At 42.8% G+C, this 7,982-nt stretch overlaps 1 pseudogene; it reads left to right on the forward strand.

Moving 5' to 3' along the window:
* Positions 1–6,241: 6,241 nt before the first annotated feature.
* Positions 6,242–6,392, forward strand: LOC138668280 (U2 spliceosomal RNA; annotated as a pseudogene).
* Positions 6,393–7,982: the final 1,590 nt, after the last annotated feature.

Here is a 7,982-nt window from a genome sequence, read left to right on the forward strand (position 1 = left end):
AGAGTTGAAGTCCTCTTTTTCTCACAAGAGGCAATTTGCATATTTGCACTAGTAGTTGCACTCTTTAGCGCAAAAGGGATGGAGGGTGTGTTCAAATAGGCGGAGTTATGCAGATTAGGTGGAGTTATGCAGATGTAAAAAACGCGTTGGGCCCAGCTTGAACACACCCCCACACACACCCCACACACACCTCCACACACACCAGAACTGCCATTTGAGAAGGCATCCAGAGTTTAGAAAAAAAATGTTTTCCCCTGGGCAATCTTTTGGGCTGTCTCCACAGTGGGTCCTGGTTGTAGGCCATGGTGCGTCTGGAGTGGCAAACCATTTCAGGCCATCGCTTCTCGGCCTTTTGGCTGCGATCGATCAGTTTAACTGTGAGATTGTAGTCAGGTCGGGTGCTTTCGGTACCCTCTCTCGGCCTGGGGGGATCGCTCCTCTTCAGAGGGGCTTCACCCCCCTGCTGCTATAGGGAGAGAGGATTAGTCCGGAGAAACGAGTTGCGATCGCCTTAAAAGGGCGCTAGCCTTTTTTTGTGTTTACAGCTGGAGTTCTTTTTCGGAAGGATGCCGGCTGAACTTACCTTTGCATCGGGTGAACCCCGGATGAGGAACATGGTCCGTATCGAGGTCTTGGAGAGATTCAGGAAGGAGAAAGAAATACGCTACGTCTGCAACACCGTCCTTCTTGGGATCCTGGAGTTCGGCAGAGAAGACATCTTTTGTTTTCAGGACAATGAGCAGAAAGGTACTTATACTATTACCTTTAGGAGCCATGGTTGTTGTCAGCAGTTGGTCCAAAAGGTGAATGCCAACATCTTTGCTGATGAACTGGAGGGCCTGGTCTTCTCCCTGCTTTTCGTCCAAGAGGAGGTACAAATGATTGTTTTCTTTCCAAATCCTTTTGTGGAAGTATTGGACATTTTAACCTGTTTGCGTCACTATTGCGCTGAAGTAACCTTTCAAGGGAATGTTGAAAATGCCGTTGGTTTCTGGTGTGGCAAGCGGAAATTCCTGGTGCGGCTGAAGAAAAATCCTGAGGGCTTTGGAGGAACAGAACATCCCCCCTCTACCATCACCATTGGGAAGAGCCGTGGCTACTTATTCTACACAGGTATGCCTATGTATTGCAGGAACTGTGGCAAGATGGGGCATACCCAAGGGAATTGTGTGGAAAGAAGGGCATTCCGCTGCAGTAATTGTGGCCAATTCGGACACTTAATGAAGGATTGCCCTCAAAAGAAGGCTTGTAACCTATGCGGGGAGGATGGACATATGTTCCGAGGATGCCCACATAGGACCAAAGTCCGTACGTATGCAGAGGCGGCTGAGAGACCCGTGCCAAGGCAGGAACAAGCTATTGTCTCGGTCCATGCTGAGCTGAGTATCCCGGAGACCGGAGTAAGGCCTGAGCCAAGTCCCACTGTTCCTACAGCAGGGAAGGCGGCTGAGAAGGCCAAGGGCGCAGAGGAGTAGGTGGGGACGGAGCAGGAGTGTGGTGGCCCTCAGGGAGGCCCTCCTGTGTCGAAGTCCCGGAAAAAGGGCGGAGGGCGGACCACCCAGAGACTGGAGCAGGGGGACTCTCCCGTTGGGGGGTAACCCTTGTGTCGAAGGTCTCGAATGAGGCTGGTGTGTTGGAGCAGAGCACCCCCACTACGTTGGCGGTGGGGGGCACTGTGGCGAAGACCCCAGTCATTCCCAGGGACTCGAGCCAGCAGACCGCAGTTTTTTTTCCTACAGGTGATGGTGTGGATGAGGCCATTGTGTCAGATCTGGAGGTCCCCCAGGAAGTAAGAGGCCATGTAGCTATCACAGAGGACGACTGTACGAGTGAGCTGCCTGAGCCTTCTGGAAAGAAGATGCGAGGGGATACTCTTCTGGAGGCCAATCCAGAGTCTCCGGATGTGTGTCTTCCCAGCGGAGACATGTGGCTGAATACGGACTCTTCTGGGTATCCATTACCTGGTTCCTCGGATCCCCAGAACATTGACTCTTTTCCCTCACTGCCAGAGGTGATTGATGAGCTCATGGGAGACATTGTGGATATCTCTCCTTCTCCATGACATAAATGCCATCCATGAGGTGTCTCTCACTTAATGTGAGATCTCTAAAGAGCCCTGTCCGCAGGGCTGCTCGTTTTGATTTTTTTGAAACATTAGACTTTGACATATGTTTTTTTACAGGAGTGTGGTCTGCAGCATGGAATCCGGTATAACGAGTTAAAAAAGGACTGGAAACTAGGGCCCTCTGTATGGTCGGGCTCGAACGAGAACAAGTCTGCTGGTGTGGGTCTGCTCTGCCGAGGTAATAACATCATCATCTCCTCTGTTACTGAGATTGTACCCGGCAGAGCTATCCTAGTGCATTTGTGTTTTAATAATTTTAATTTCCGTGTCATTAATGTGTACGCTCCACCAGATAAACAGGAGCGTATACGTTTGTTTGAAATTTTACCGGTTTTCTGTGTAGGGTCATCTCCTCTCTTGATAGCTGGGGAATTTAATTGCCTGAATGTGAATGAGCGCCGAGGAGGGGGTGACCCAATCCGTAAGATAGATAAGTCTTGTTTTTTACTTGATAGTTTGCAGACTGATTTTAAGTTATGCGATGCCTGGAGGTCGCTTTCGCCGACGGACCCAGGATTTACATGGTCCGGTCGGGGAGTGGCTTCCAGGATCGATTTTATGTTTTTATCTGAGGATTTTAGCCCTGTACAATTTGTTTTAATGCCTAATTTATTCTCTGATCATAAAATTTTAAGCCTAAAGATAGAGTATCAAGGGAAGCTGAGGATAAATAGAGGTCTGTGGCGTCTGGGAGTCCATTTGCTGGAAGACCCTCAGGTGAGGTCAGATTTCTGTAGTGCCTACCAGGAATGGAGACAGCTAAGGCCTCCATATATTAAAATCCTATCCTGGTGGGAAGTGATTAAAGATAAAATAAGGTTTTTTTTTATCAGGGCTGGAAAGAGGAAGGCACGGCTGAAAAAGCAGATTTATGTAAATTTAAATATGAGACTGCAAACTCTCCATAAGTTTAAAGAGATAAGATTAGAGGTGGAAGATGATATTGCAAAAAAAAGTGTAAATAATGTTTTTTTACAAGATGCTCTTAATATCCTGGATTTTAAGTTAAGTTCTGTAGACCAGGGGTTTTTAATAGAAGATGTTAGCATGGAAGAACTTTTTAGTGTTTTTCAAAGTTTTTCAAAAGGGAAAGCCCCAGGAGCAGATGGTCTACCTGTTGAATTTTATTTGACTTTTTGGGATGTTTTAAAGGAGGATCTTTTAGCACTTTTTAAAGAGGTTTTTATGTGTTCAGAGCTGCCTAAGTCATGGAGGAGGGGGATAGTGTCCTTAATTTATAAGAAAAAGGGCGCTCGTGATGACCTCAGAAATTGGAGGCCTATCACCCTCCTCAACATGGACTATAAAGTTTTAGCTAAAATTATTGCTTGTCGTTTTAAAACTGTGATTAATAAATTGATACAACCCGAACAAGTATGTGGAGTACCAGGGAGGAATATTGCTGAGATTTTAAATGTTATTAGAGATGCAATATGGTACTCTAGGGATAGAAGTCAGAGCCTGGCCCTGTTGGCGCTGGACTCGACATGTTTTTATCTCGTATTATGATTTTATATAATAATGTGTTTTCTCAAATTTCTGTCAATGGTTTTTTAACAGATTTTATCCCGTTGGAATCTGGAGTGAAGCAGGGGTGTCCATTATCCCCAATTTTTTTTATTTGTGCTATGGAACCCCTGCTGTGCATGATCCGGAAAGATAAAGTGGTCCGAGGGGTTCCCATTCCGGGTGGAGGAGGGGCCCAAGTCAAAGTATTTGGCTACATGGATGATGTTACTGCCATCTGTACAGATCCTGCTTCACTCCGGAGAGTGGTAATGTGCACCAATTTTTTTAGTCAGGCTTCAGGTTTTAAAATGAATTTTAATAAAACTGAATGTTTGATTTTGGGTTCCTGGGATACAAATGACCTACCAGCAGTAAAATTGAAGCACGACAATGTAAAAATCTTGGGAATTGTATTTGATGCTAAAAACGATGGGCACGTGAGCTGGGAGGAGGTACAGCATAAAATAGTGAAAAAACTCTCCTTCTGGAATCTGAGATGCTTGTCGATTGAAAGGAAAATTTTAATTATTAAATCTGTTTTGTTGCCTATGATGCTTTATGTTGCCATGGTATATCCTCCTTCGGAGTTGATACTAAAAAAACTAACTCGATGAATTTTTATGTTCATTTGGGGATCAAAAATGGAAAAGCTGAGGCGAACGGAAATGTACAAAAAACAACAAAATGGAGGAAAAGATGTCCCTGATTTGCATTTGTATTTGTATGTAAATTTCTTTTGTTTTTGTTTTAAAGTTTTTAACACTAATTCTACTTTTAGTCTGTTTTTAAAATATACTTGTGGTTTTATCTTTAAAAAATGGTTCAGGCCATGTTTATCAGCACCCATTTTATTATGCCCGCCCAAGCATTTTATTGTTTTAGAGAAGATGATAAGGACTCATAAATTAAAGGACTTGGATGCGGATCTCCTTCTGGACCGAAAAAAAATGATGGTTCATCTGAGAAGAGAAGAAGGAGTGTCCCCTGTGAGCAACTTCTCATGGAGTAGATCCAAGCGTGTGTGGAGGAACGTTTTTGGAAAATTCTTGGCCAACATTCATAAAGACCTCGCATGGATGGCTGCCCACCAGTGCCTCCCAACCAGAGACTTCCAGCACAGGAGAGGCCTGGTGGCACGGGCAAAGTGCCCAAGAGACTCTTGCCGAGAGGATGAGACTGTTTTGCACCTTTTCTGGAACTGCTGTTTTCTGGAACTTTGGGGGAGATTGGGGATACTTTTAAAATGGGTTTGTGGTCTTAAGGATTTTAGCTACGAGTATGTTTTATATGGACTTTTTAATTGCCCCACTACACACCAGTTCAAAATATGTTGGTGTATAATAAACTGTGTCAAAAGTGCAATCTGGAAAGTGAGAAACATTTTGCTTTTTAACCGTGACTATTTCTGTAATTGATTGTATTAACCCCTTAGTGACAGAGCCAAATTTTTGAAATCTGTCCAGTGTCACTTTATGTGGTAATAACTCTGCAATGCTTCAACAAATCCCAGTGATTTTGAGATTGTTTTTTTCGTGACACATTATACTTTATGATAATGGTAAATTTAGGTCAATATGTTTTGTGTTTATTTATAAAAAAATATAAAATATTTGAGAAAAATGTAAAAAATTAGCAATTTTCAAACTTTGAAAGATTATCCCTTTAATCCAGATGGCCATACCACAGCAAACCATTAATAAATAACATTTCCCACATGTCAGCTTTGCATCAGCACCATTTGTAAAATGTTATTTTATTTTGTTTGCATTTTAGGAGGATTAAAAATGTAGCAGCAATTTTTCATTTTTTTCAAGGAAATTTACAAAATTTATTTTTTTAGGGACTTATCCATGTTTGAAGTGACTTTAAGGGTCTCATATTTTGGGAAACCCCCAAACGTGATACCATTTTAAAAACAGCACCCCCAGACATATTGAAAACTGCAGTCAGGTAGTTTATTAACTCTTCAAGTGCTTTACAGGAATTAATGCAAAGTGGCATGATAGGAATGAAAATGTGCATTTTTACCACCTAAATGTCTGTAACTTCTGAACAGATTACTACAGCAATCAGACTCTAAGGCCGCTATTTGGTCATGAATTGCCATGGCAAACATCAGGACCACAAAATTAAGATCTGAGGCCACCAATTTGATTAAATAGGAAGCCCCCACACTCTGTTAACCATTTATAATGATGTAGTCACTATTGACAGCAGCATATAAGGGGTTAAACAGAGTTGGACAGTGCAAACACTGATCGTGGCTGATGCAGCAAGTTGTCAGTTATAGTGGACAGCCGACAGCAGCTGGATTGTCACCTGTATGGGGAGGCTATTCTCTTATATCTCAGGTCAGTTAAAAGACGTATTGGCGGTCATTAAGGGGTTAAATTGGCTTTTAGTGAAATGTTTATTTACTTTTTAAAGGATGTTAAAGATGTGGGGAAGAGAGAAGCGAATCGTAGATGGTGTTTTTATATGTGGAATACTGTTTTATATTAAGTTGTTCATGTTGTTGTATTTTGTTATTGTAATTGTTTATGTTTCTTTTGCACAAAAGGTTTCATTTTTTCTTGTTCTTTTTCTTGTTCTATGTCTTATGACCAAATAAAATTTGTTGAAACCTTATCTGTTCTTATCAGTTTAATATCTGATACGTCATATTAACCATATATTAAATGTATTTTTAGAACAGGGAGCTGGAAATGGAGCTTGCTCTGTCCACTCCACGCATTGACCCGGGAACAGTGCACTCCTTCTCTGATCCGGTCTCCAAAAACAGATTGAATTGAAATCAAGCGCAAGTTGTCATTTAACCCTTTATGAGAATTCTTTTCAGGGTAAAAGAAGCACATTTCAGATGTCAAATGTAGCATTTTGCTCAATTTCACTGGACCATTTGCAATATTTTCTGTGCCTTGCCTGCCTCGCTTTCACCTATGTATGTCAAGCACTGTATTGCATCCAATATGCAATCAATCAATCAGTCTTTGCTGGTTGCAGCAGGTGTGTTAAGATGTAGGCCCGAATTAGGCCTTTGTAACAGTGTTGCAAATATATTGTGCCATCTACAAAATTAGGCCCCTGCTGTCAGTACTAAGTGTTTAACCCCTATCTGACCTCAGACGGGATAGTATGTCCGAGGTGAGATCCCCTGCTTTGATGCAGGGCTCCGCGGTGAGCCCGCATCAAAGCCGGGACATGTCAGCTGTTTTGAACAGATGACATGTGCTCGTAATAGGCGCGGGCAGAATCGCGATCTGCCCACACCTATTAACTAGTTAAATGCCGCTGTCAATCGCAGACAGCGGCATTTAACTACCGCATGCGGCCGGGCGGCCGGAAATGACGTAATCGCCGACCCCCGTCACATGATCGGGGGTCGGTGATGCGTCTCCATTGTAACCATAGAGGTCCTTGAGACCATATTCTTTACCTTCAGTTTTTTATTATTATTTTTTTAGTCCGTCCATAGTATATACTCCATCTATGTACATATATATGTTCTTTTATATGTTTTTTTATAAACTCCAGATACAGGCACATTGTTAGTGCCACCGCCAAAATATTGCAATAAAGGCTTTTAAAATACATTTTTGTCCTCAATATATATATCTTTATTATATTTTATTTAGGTTCATATCACTCTGGGTTCCTTTTTGTAGTGTTTTATTCATTACACCGAGTGGTCGGCCACTCTACTCTCTGTGTCTTGGCCATATTCCAGTAGTCTATAGTAATATATACATTTATATTTAACTGGTTATTATCTTTTGCTATCTTGGATTGGCTTGGTACATTTTTTCAACTGATCTTGAATATGCATGTCTTGTCCATCTACACCTGTGTGAGTAGTATTCTAATGCTTTTGACCAATCAGATGCGCTGCCTGCAGTAGATAGAATCTGTGCACGGAACCTTCACCTGCTGTCACAATGAGCCTACGGAACCCTCCCGTGTCACAATGGGCCCTTGGCCTATAACAGGCAGTGTAAAATGGCTGCTGTCTTCAGTCTGCTGCCTGAGCGCAGTAGACCACACGGTGGGAGGGGGTCTACGCCCAGCTTCATTAGAGCTGGGAAGACAACTGCTCGCATGTCTGTGAGGGTGTGTTAAAATAGGAGGCGGAGTTATGCAGATTAAGCAAAACGTGTTGTGCACAGATTGAACACACGCGGAGATTCTGGAAATGTCTTCCCTGCGGCAATCTTTTGCTATGTCTCCACAATGGGTGTCAGTTGTAGGCCTTGGTGCGGCCGAAGTGGCAAACCATTTCAGGCCATCGCTTCTCGGCCTTTTGGCTAAGATCTGTAGTGGATCCTGTCAATTGGCCAAGGTGATCCGGGGG

Source organism: Ranitomeya imitator, chromosome 2 (assembly GCF_032444005.1).
Source record: "Ranitomeya imitator isolate aRanImi1 chromosome 2, aRanImi1.pri, whole genome shotgun sequence".
Classification (NCBI taxonomy): Eukaryota; Metazoa; Chordata; class Amphibia; order Anura; family Dendrobatidae; genus Ranitomeya; species Ranitomeya imitator.